The sequence below is a fragment of the Acinonyx jubatus genome, chromosome C1, assembly GCF_027475565.1.
Source record: "Acinonyx jubatus isolate Ajub_Pintada_27869175 chromosome C1, VMU_Ajub_asm_v1.0, whole genome shotgun sequence".
NCBI lineage: Eukaryota > Metazoa > Chordata > Mammalia > Carnivora > Felidae > Acinonyx > Acinonyx jubatus.
Genome location: NC_069381.1, coordinates 188,574,176 through 188,585,441, shown reverse-complemented (window position 1 = coordinate 188,585,441; position 11,266 = coordinate 188,574,176). Strand labels below are relative to the sequence as shown.

The 11,266-nt window shown below is 43.7% G+C and overlaps 1 protein-coding gene across 7 annotated transcripts in view; it reads left to right on the top strand.

Moving 5' to 3' along the window:
• Positions 1-8,111: 8,111 nt before the first annotated feature.
• INO80D (INO80 complex subunit D) overlaps positions 8,112-11,266 on the top strand; it is a 71,676-nt gene continuing 68,521 nt past the window's right edge. For 2 of the 7 annotated variants that reach the window (XM_027052738.2, XM_027052727.2), the window contains exon 1: positions 8,112-8,249. The gene's annotated coding sequence lies outside the window, so the exon portion shown is untranslated. Of the gene's footprint in view, positions 8,400-8,558; positions 9,109-11,266 lie in introns of those variants that run through there. The other 5 variants (XM_053215675.1, XM_027052730.2, XM_053215676.1 and 2 more) reach the window with 4 other exon arrangements.

The following is an 11,266-nucleotide window of genomic DNA, read 5'->3' as shown; positions in this document are numbered from 1 at the left end:
GTTATCTTTGACTTTATGTAAACGATTTAATGTTCAGCTGATCTACTTCCTTCAGTGACTTTAATCACAACCCTGTTCATATTTTCCAAGCACAGAAGTCCTAGTGTTTCCAGGTTTTCTTTCATCCTTGACCACACAACGTCTTTGAGATACGGCAAGCTAAACTGCGTGGACAAACTGCATTTTCATGAGATAACCTATCCAGGGTCACGTGTTCTCTCATCAGCCAGCAGATTTGCCCCCAGAATGTTTGGCCAGCAGTTGAGAAAAAAGAAAAAGAAACTTAATATTTTTAAGCCCACTGGTCTCAAGCGCCTCTCTGGCTCCACCTCTCCCTATAGTCTTCAATCTAGGCCAGTTCAGACCTTTATCCTATGCCTCAGCTGTAAAGCCCACGAGGACAGGGCCTGTCTGGTTCACTATTTATCCCTTGCAGGACGCTCCAAATTTCAGCCTCAGAATACACAGCAGTAGCTCTTCAACTTTTTGTTCCAGTTCACCATAAAAGCACATACGTGCGCACGTAACTGAAGGGAACGGTTTCGTGAAATAAACTTTGACCACAATGACTCTGGATATTTTCCGTTCTGTCATTCTATTCTTTTTAGTAGGTCATTAGCTGCGAAGTTGATTTCTTAAGTTCCCTGTTTCAAACACAATATGCCACAGAGTTGAGGTGAGTTCTCTTAGCATTGTATCACCTAGTACCCTATAAAGGAAGACCCCTGTGATCATTTTCCATTGGAGCCAAGTTCTAGGGAAAGGCCTATCAGTCTGGCACATAGCTGAGTGAATAAAACACTTGTGGCTTTGTGTTGGCTGAATCTGTTCTCGCTGTGAAAATGTATAGTTCAATCATGGTTTTTAAAATTAAACTTTCATTTCATCAAGACCACTAATAACTTCAAAGAGAAATCTCACATAAATCTTCCAAGCAAATAATAAATATGTAAATAGGGTTCTAATTAATGTGGTATTTGTTCAATACTTCAAAAAAATTTTTTTTAATGTTTTATTTTTGAGAGAGAGAGAGAGAGAGACAGGGGAGGGGCAGAGAGAGAGGGAGACACAGAATCCAAAGCAGGCTCCAGGCTCTGAGCTGTCAGCACAGAGCCAGATGCAGGGCGCAAAGTTATGAACCACGAGATCATGGCCTGAGCCGAAGTCAGCCACTTAACCAACTGAGCCACCCAGGCGCCCTCTGGCCCCTTTCCATTTTCTAATGAAAGTCCTACTTTGATTCCAGTTGCTTTCTATGAATTCAGAGAAAAGAAATAGGAATGGACAGTTGTGGAGTGGCTGTTAGGTGTCAGATATTATACCACAGATGGTCCTATAAATCATCTTATTCAAGTAATGGTGTTAAGAATGAGAGCATTGAGGTCTGAGAGACTAGGGAACTTGCCCGTTTGCATAGCTAGTAAATAAATATTAGCTATTGGATTCACACATGGTTTTCTGATCTATACCCCACACTTTAACCCTGAACTGTATTTGCATTTTAAAACGAATACCTGCCCGCTAAAACAAGTTAGTTGGAAATGTTACACATCAAACATCTACTCGTTCCTTTGTGGGATGGCTCTTTTTGAAGATGTTTCATCATCTTTTTTATGATTCGTTGTCAGCAAAGTCTTCTTCAATACCTCATATTGAAGCTGAAATGCATTTCTCATTCTTTAGGATGGCTGACGGAGGGGTTAATAATAATGGTGACCATATTCTCCTGTTGTGCATTCTGTGTGTACTCTTCCTGTACCCCATTTTCTATTTCTTAACACTTTGATGGAGTCTGAAGGACACCAAAAATCTCAGCTAAACTTAAAATTCTTTATTGCAGACTGTCACTTACCTGGGTATTCAACACTATCTGGAAAAAAAGTCAATGGACTGTTTATATTTTAATGCAGATATTTGGTATACCATAATCATAGTCTTTGATCTTTTTCTGTGTTGAGGTCAACTTGTGTCTAGTGCTGCTAAGCCCACTGTCTTGGTAGTGTTTCAAAACAAAACAAAAACAAAATAGTTCTCCCTGACCTTGAGCTGTACTGCCTGTAAAGTGTTTATTGGCAAGCAATCAAAAAGAGCAGCTGACCTTTACATAGCATTTACTAGGTGCTGGAGACCCTGCCTCGGGCCTTACATGCACTATGCCACTGAATCCTCACAACTCTGTAATCCTCATTTTGACAAAGGAGGACACCGAGAGGTTAAGTAGTTTGCCCAGGATCACACTACCAAGGAAAGTGGTAAAGCCAAGTTCCTGAACCAGATAGCCTTGATTGATGACTGAACTCCCAACCACATCAGGCCCTTTTGCACAAGAGGAACACATGTGGAAACAAACAAACAAACGAAGCAAACAAAACCTAGAAAACTCAAGGATTTAACTGGCAGAGCTCAGAACAGAGGCATGAAGACAAGAATGGCCGTGGCTTGCAGCGTGGGGAAAAAACCAGCAACGACCTAACAGAAGAATGAGGTTGGATAATTTTTAGTAGAATCATATCTACTACTGTCCATTTCTTTCTCTTTCTGGTTTTCCTTAATAAAACAAAATGCAGGGCCCCTGGATGGCTCAGTCGGTTGAGTGACCCACTCTTGATTTTGGCTCAGGTCATGATCTCATGGGTTTGTGTGATCTAGCCCTGTGTTGGGCTCTGCACTGCCGGCACAGACCGTGCTTGGGATTCTCTCTCTCTCTCTCTCTCTCTCTCCCTCTCTCTCTCTCTGCCCCTCCCCGGCTTGTCCTCGCTCTCTCTCAAAATAAACTTAAAAAAAAAAAAAAAAAAACCAAAGCAAACACCTACTTGTAAGCTCATGTAGCACCCAGATATGTGTAAAACAGAAACACCAATGTATGCAGCTAAGGTGAAAGTACAACTTTTGATTACTGAGGTCTTCCTCCTGGTGTACAGTTGGCCTTACCGTTTTATAATTTGATCATCCTCCTCACCTGAATTTGAATCAGCTGTTTGAATTGTGTTAACAGTTACCCCTTATTTATATTTTTAAACAAACTGAGAAGATAGGAAGTTTTTTGTTTTGTAACACTTATTTATTTTGCGAGAGAGAGAGCACACGGGCGTGTGAGCAGTAGAGGGGCAGAGAGAGAACAAGAGAGAATCCCAAGCAGGCCCTGCACCGCCAACACAGACCCGGGGCTCAGTCCCACAAACCATGAGATCGTGACCTGAGCCGAACTCAAGAGTCGGTCGCTTAACCAACTGAGCCATCCAAGGGCCCCTAGTTACTCCTTACTTTAACTGAATGAGAGAATTTCCCCCCTTTCTCCAACCTTACTATTGAATTCTGGCATTCTATAACAAATATATGACAAAGATGTCACAGTGTAGCAGGTCCAAACTAATTAATGGACATGTTCCAGAACATCATTGTAGATGAGCTATTTGGAACCCGGAATTTATTTTCCCATGGAAATAGTGGTTAAGTTCCCACTGGGTCTACAAAAGTTCCCTTACCCAGGAATGTAGCAGAAACGAACACTGTAATCTTTGTGTTGACCTTTGCTTGTTATTCTGAGGGCTCTATGGACTTCTCTTCTTACTACAATGTTTTAGCTAACCACCACTTTAGGGACAGTTTTTCATTTGAAATTATAGCAAAGGTTGACCATCACTTATAATTCTACTCAAATCCAATCATTAATACTGCTTTTGGGTATTTCTTTTTACTAATCATTACCTAAACCGTAACTTCAGTTAGAGAGTTGTTTTCCTTAGTGGAAGGTTAGTAGTCCATGGAACGGCCCTAGAAGGCAGACAGCCTAGGCTCTGTTACATTCTTCTGCCTACAGCACGATAAGGCAGTGAAACGGCACCAGGGACACGTCTTGCCCCTGCTGCTGCCAGTGACCATCAGGTTCCCGGAGGATATCTTTTGGCCCTTGTGGGGATTAAATAAAACAACTTTTCTTGGTTCCTGGGTTAGGTGTTTAGAACTCGGAGATTACCTGATCATGTGTGTTTTGACTACAGGTGAATCTGTATTACAGAAATTTCAGACTCAGATAATCTACAACTATGGTGTCGATGTCTAACAAATATGCCGGTCTCAGAAACATTTTCTTGTAGGACATGGTAACCACAATAAAACCAAATCTTTGTTTTAGATAGAAACATTACCAACAAATGTTTCCAAAACAGCAATGCTTCAAGTGAAAAAAAACTGTGTTTATGGCCATCCTAATAGCGTGGCTCTGAAAACTCAGGCTCTGTACACACACCGCACACCCCACTCCTGTCTTTTCACCTCCTTGGGAGTTTTTACACTGGCTACGGACTCTTGATATGAATTTAGAGTCTGCTTTTTTTTTTAATTTATTTTTTATTTTTTTAACGTTTATTTATTTTTGAGACAGGGAGAGACAGAGCACGGGGGAGGGGCAGAGAGAGAGGGAGACACAGAATCGGAAGCAGGCTCCAGGCTCTGAGCCATCAGCCCAGAGCCGGACGCGGGGCTCGAACTCACGGACCGCGAGATTGTGACCTGAGCTGAAGTCGGACGCTTAACCGACTGAGCCACCTACGCGCCCCTTTAGAGTCCGCTTTTAGAAATGTTAGGAAAAACATTTGTATGATTAGGGAAGGTTTATATCCATAGCCCTACCCCTCCAAAAAAATCCCATGTGTAATTTATATAACCATGTCTGCTGTCACTTGTCTTTTTAAACACTTAATGATTCTGTCAGCAAACATTTGCCAATAAAGTCATGGCTTTATTGCTTAAAGATGTCTAATACATTAAGTATGCAAAACTCTTTCATTTGAAATCCACACAATCTATGAATGAGACCTTTTAAGGATATACAGGTGGTATTTTCTTCACTATAATATTCACAATAAGGTGGTTAATTTTTACAAAATTACAATCATTAATACCAAAATACAGATCAATTAAAGATTCCAATAGTAAAAATATTAAGGCAAACATTCCCTACTTCACCTACAGGCCAAACTGTGAAATTAAGGCTTCCGAAATTAACAGAATAAATAAAAGACACTATTGCTTCACGTATCACATAAGGTAAACCTGGCATTCATGGATGCACTGTCATCCGTTAACTAGATCTTTATGAAATAGCATAACTTTACAACCACAGGTGGCATTTCCAATTATGCTAGTACTTTACAACATATACTGTTAGTTTCCAGGATCAAGAGGAAGTCTCTCAATCACAGTGCTATTTCAATTGGCAACTATATTTATCTTTTTGCATTCTTTAACATAATGGAGAGACTTAGTTACTTAGAGACTAGTCACGAAGGTGAGCTAGGCCACTTGTCACTGATGAAGAGGGCTCCAATTGCTGGCTACTCAACATTTGGTTTTGGCACAGAGCACATGGCAGGAATTTAGCATTTCCAGATCCAGAACATAGAGCTGTGAAAGGCACCTCAGAAATTCTAGAGGAGAATTTGAAATCTTTTTATTAAGTTTTAGGGCCAGGAAGTGATCCCAACAGTATTTAAGTGAAGAAAGGAAAAAGAAGAGGAGGAGGAGGAGGAGGAGGAGAAGGAGGAGAGAAAAGAAGGAAAAATAACTCTGTTTGGAGCTCTTGGGGGTATTAAATGAGAGCACAAACATAAAGTGTCCAACAAGGTTACCAAAATGCACCAGGTGCTCAATAATGTTAGACAAATTTGAATATTGGGAATTTTATTGAGCAAAAATAGGGTTATTTAAGATTAATTATGTCAGTAGTTTTGTTAGCACCTTTAGCATCTAGGAACTGGGGAGACATAGCACCTAAAAGGAATTCAATTATCACCTGAAATACTGGCCAATTAAATTCACCAATATTGCAAGATGTAGTGAGATTTCTTTCTTGGTTAAGCTGTAATTCCCCAGGTCTGGGTTATTTAGCTCAGCTGGTGGATAAACATCATGGATTATAGCCATGTACAAGTCAAGCTTTATAAAGAGAAAGACACGGAGATGCTAAGATGATGCACCATATCCCATATCCCTATCACACAAATAAGTTTGGGTGTCACAAGAGGGATTGCATAAAAGGGTGCAGTCAGCTTAAAGCGAACACATCTTAATTTCTTGAAAATGTAAAGCATACCTGTAAGGTCACATCATATATAGGAACAAGTTCAAAAACCCGTTTTTTGAGTCCACTAGAGTTCCACGTTAAGAGAAGTAATTTCCTTGTTATGACCAATGTGTTTGCTCTCCAAATGTTTTTTAAAAAGTTGTACATAGAACACAACTTCACAATTGAGGTTTCCAAGATGATAAGAATCTGTTAACTTTACACCTTAATTATTTCAGATTTTTCTACTACAGAGAAAAATAAAAGGCCACAAAAAGAAAACCCAAAGTATTCAGGTACTGTATTCAAATTTAGAGGACAAAGATGGGGTCAACATGAAAATAATAATTATCTGATACATGCATTATCTGAACTCACTTTAACCTTATGGGAATTTCTTCTAAATTTGGAATCTCAAAAAATAAACATTTTTAAGTGGAGTCATCAGTCATTTCTAAATGCTTTGCAATACATTTTAAAAGAGAGAAATTAAATATTCTGCTGATTCAAGGCACTAACATCACAAATCCATTCCCACTCGGTTGGCCAACGTATGTCAGAAAAATAACTTTTAGTACAAGATTCAGTTCATCATTCCCTGTAGAACATATAAGAAGTTCCTCTGATAATTTTTCTGGTATTCTTCTCTTTCTTCCCAAAAATAGGAAAATATCTCTGTAACTTATTCTCCTCCAGTAAGAGTCCATGGGAATTGTTGCAAGTGGGCGGTACCCTTCTCTGATCTCGGTGCTACCTCAGCTTTGGGTAACTTTGATCCCATTTATCTACTAAGCTGTGCTCATTTAAAAAAAGTAGATCTGTGACAACCACTGCAATATATTAAAAGTGATTTATACAGCTGGCAGCACACTGGAAGTTAAGAACTAACAACATATCAACTCTAACAAAAACACACATTTTTCCACTCTGTGACACAGAAAGTGGACAGCAACATGTGTGATGCACCAAAGATCTAACCCCTAAAGAATCTAATTAGAAAATCAAATATCTGGGTAGAATAAGCACATTTCCTCAATAAGCAATTTTAAAGAAAATCTAAAGCTGTCTTTTCAAGTCTATTTCCAGTTTTACAGTAACCTTTCTTCATGGGTAGACCATAACAGAATGAGGATTATTCTCAGAAATGTGCTCAGTTATAAATTGTATTTAACCTCTCAGTGATCTCTGCCTTTATTGGCACTGTGAAAAATAAACAGCTGTATCATGCCTTTCTGGACAGTCAGGTTTTATTTACATAGCTTTGAGACAAGGAGACAAAAGACATCCCTTAACAATTGTCTTTTGGCAATCTCAGTTTTGAGTGGAATATATAATACAAATTTTTATATAGAAAGCGACTTGCAAATATGCATGTAAAAACATATCCATAGACCAATATAAGATACAGTGGCTATGAAGTCTCTTGAAGTACAAATTTATAAACTGACCACCAGACACAGAACTTGGATCTGCAACGGAGAAGAATCATTATTAGCCTGAAAAAAAAAAATTAAAATGCCACTGCCACCAACCTGGAAAAAAATCACATAGGAAACAGAAAACAATAATCACCGGAAAACCTGTGTCTTGTAAAGATTTCTTTCCATCAGAAGATGCAGAAACATTTTCCCCCGAGGTGCGAATGAAAACGTTTCTCAAGCATCCCCAGTTTCTTCCCTGCTTTCTCCCCCAGGCGCCAGTGTAGACGGCCGGTATGGACTTTTTTCCAGAGATGAGAAGTCGAAATTTGCACTTTATCGGGAGCGGGTGCACTTTTCCCCCCGGCCCCCCTTTCCTCTGCCTCCAAGATGGTAGGAAAGTTGTCGTTTCGGAGGGCAGAGGAGCGGCTCTCTGGTGTTATGTCCTCGCAGTGCCTGTAGTGGTGCTGTAGGAGGCTGCTGCCTCTTCTTGTGCAGCCCCGGCAGCCCTGCCTTCTTGGCTGGAGAGTATATTCAGGGATTTCCCCTTAATAATCACCGACCCTGGGAGCACTTTTTAGTTTCCAAAATAAAAATATGATCCTCACCCCTCTTGCTTGACAGGGAAAGGCTCTCGCCGGAGCCCAGGGGGGAGCAGTAGCAGCGGCAGCCGAGCTTCCTAGTCCATTGCCAGCGCCTCTCACTCTGATCTGTCAGCCCGGCCGAGGGAAAAGGGGGGAAGGAGAAAAAAAAAAAGCAGCTGAAAGGTAAGCAGAGGCGGCCCCAGGCCCGGCCCACATCCCCGGGCTCCCGTAGGGCGGCGGGCAGGGCCGCGCAGGCAGGGCGGGCGGCGAGCGCGCTTACGTGAGGCCGGGGATCCGCCGGCCCGCGTCAGGCCCCGGGCAGAGAATGAAAGGGTGAGAGGGGCCGGCGCCGGGGTGGCGGGGGCTGGGGGCCGCAGGGCCTGGGGGCGCCCACGGGCGGCGGCAGCGGCGGCAGGCGGGCGGGGGGTCCAGCCGGGGCCCGAGCCGGCCGAGCGGCGCGGCCTGCGCGGGCCCGGGTGGGGGTGTGGGCCGGGGCGGGGGGTTGGGGGGGAGCCGGCTAGGCCTCGGGCCGGCGGGCCCCGCGGCGGCCGCGCCCTGCCCCGGCACCCCGGGCCTCCGCGCGCCCCTCCGGCTCCCCTGGGGCCTCCGGGCGGGACGGCGGCGCTGCGGGGCCCGATCGTGCGCCGGCCGGGAGGCTCCCCCGCGGGGCGGCAGGCCCGGATTGCCGGGACAGGGGCGTCAGGGCCTAGGAGTGGGGAATGGGCACCCGCCCGGCCCTTCCCCCTGGTCTCTCGCCGACGCCCCCCCACCCTCGATTCCGGTAATAGTTGAATTTATTTATTCCCCTCTGCGCTCTGGGCGGCCAGGCCGGGGCGGGGCGGGCGGCCTGGCGGGCGTGGGGTGGGGTGGAGGGGCGGCGAGGAGTCAGGTGCAGCCGCGGCCCGGAAAGTTTCCTTTTAGGCCCGAATTGGGGGTTGCCCTCCTTTCGGGGAGCCCTGGTCCTAGCGCCCGCGACCCCCGAGGGCGTGGAGGAGAGCACTCGGCTATTTTGCAACTCTTTGCCAGTTCCTGTCCATTGAAGGTACTCCGCCCCTGCACCCCTCGCCCGCGCCCCACCCCACTCCCCGGCGAGCCCTTCCCGGGCTGCAAACTCCTGCCGGTTCCCCAGGAGCCCCCAAGCTGGGGAGAGGGCCTTCTCTGCCCGTTTGGAAAAGTTTTCCAGGGAATTTTCTCAGCTTATTAGTTAGTGACTGGGCTTTTGGTGTGGGAAAGGAGGAGGTAAATTCAGGTGGTATTTCTCCTGGGCTGGCTCTCCTAATCGCCTTTTTAGCCTTTGCTCCAGAAACCCGGGGTGTTCATTTCAGATTAAGCACGCCCCCTCCTTTCCTCTCGGACTCCTCCGGGTCTCAAGCCCCCCTTTCCTGGACGGTCCCCGCACAGGGAAAGACGAAGGGAGCGGTGAGGAGATTGTCATTAGCGGGGGTTCGATTTCTGGAGCAGCCCCCAGACGTGGGAGTTTCCTGTCCAATTTGGTCAGCGTCTGGTATATCAGACACACGAACGGAACCCGAGGGGGGAGACCCTGGTTGTCAGAACGCTTGGAAGCATTACAAATTAGGAGGAGGGAGAGGAGGTGGGCAGGGCAGCTTCTGAAACCAGGTCTACAGTTTAAGGATGAGTGGCTTATTTATTGTGACAATAACTACTTGGATTGATGTGATATTATGTCCGACCCTAGACATCGAAAAATGGGGATTTTTAAGGAAACTTGTTATTGCCACAACTCAGAAGGGTCTGTGGAAGAGCCCTCAGGGAACTGAACGAAGCTGACACAGTGTGGTTTTGGTATTTTTTTTTTTCCCTATGTTTAAACGGGTTCAATTTTAGTTTTATTTTGGTGCCACGAGCTTTGCAAGTTGCAAAAACAAACAAACAAACAAAAGTAAAAAACTTAAATTTCCAGATCTCGATTTCCTGGTTTTCAGGGATGGGATGTTTCCTGTGGCTACACTTAACCACCTTTTGGTTGTCGTCTAGTATGGAAGTGGAAATGTTAAATGTCCCCTGCCCCCACTACCAGCCCCTGGTGTGGGCAAAAGTTTTCAAGTTATTTTTCCTCTTTCGTTTTTTGTTTTTTTTCTCCCCCCTTCTTTTTTTAGCGGACCCAGGCCATTATGTTGTGTGTCTGTGTGTGTGTCCTGCCCGGTATCAGGCTGTCGTTCATGGGCAGAGGTGTTCCACATTCTGACCACACAGCCCCCCCCCCCACTCCCCCAGCACTGTTACCTAGTGAGAAGCTGGCACTTGAGCAGAGCTATGGATCACCCATGACTTGGTCTGACTCCTGTCGGGCGTGGAAGTGAGACTCCTCCTATGATTCTTCTGTCTTTCTTTTCCTTTTGTCTGCCTAAAATAAAACTCCTGTTTCTCCACAATGATAGATATCCAGCCATTTAGCATTTTACTTAAGGAAAGCTTGATATTTGAGGCATGGACTTCATACAAAAATGCAAATTACGCTTAATGGTTGTTCAACTTTATCGATTAATTGAAATTGCTTATTGACTTGGACGTTTTCATGTACTTGTGTACTCAGAATTGTTACTTCTATTATAGCTTGCCCTTATTTTTAGAGCATGTTGGATGGAAGAAATCGTTCAGTGAGTCTCTTTTCCTAGAACATTTTAGGATTAAAAAAAAAAATCTTTGCCCCATAATTTGCTAGCTTTAAGGTATATTGTCGACTTCACTTTCCCAAGCTTTCAAAAACTGTATGTACAAATCCCAGAGTTTTCTGCTTTTTCCCACCCTGTCCCAAACCTACAGAAATTTCCTAATCTAATTGTGTCATGGGCTACTTTATTCTTGAAGGAATGGAAGATTTGACACTTTTAAAAGTTGTATTTTATTTGAAACTAATAAGAGTTTCAGGGCAAATATTGAGTTAATTTTAGATTGCTAAGGTAATTAATATATGTTTCACTATTAAGTATTTAGTTTCAAAAGTAGATGTTTATTGTAATTTGTAAGTGAAATAATCGCATCTTATTTCTTCTGAAAGAGTGTATAAGGAAATGTGTGTAGGCCCCTGCCCCAGCTATTTTCCTCAGTAAATCATATTACTGCTATTTTAGAGAAATGAGATTGTAGTTTATATGGATTTTAAAATTTCAAAGTCAGAGCATTCAAACATGTCCTGTCAAAAAAAGTGCTGATCCATTCATTCTTACCAGAGATGT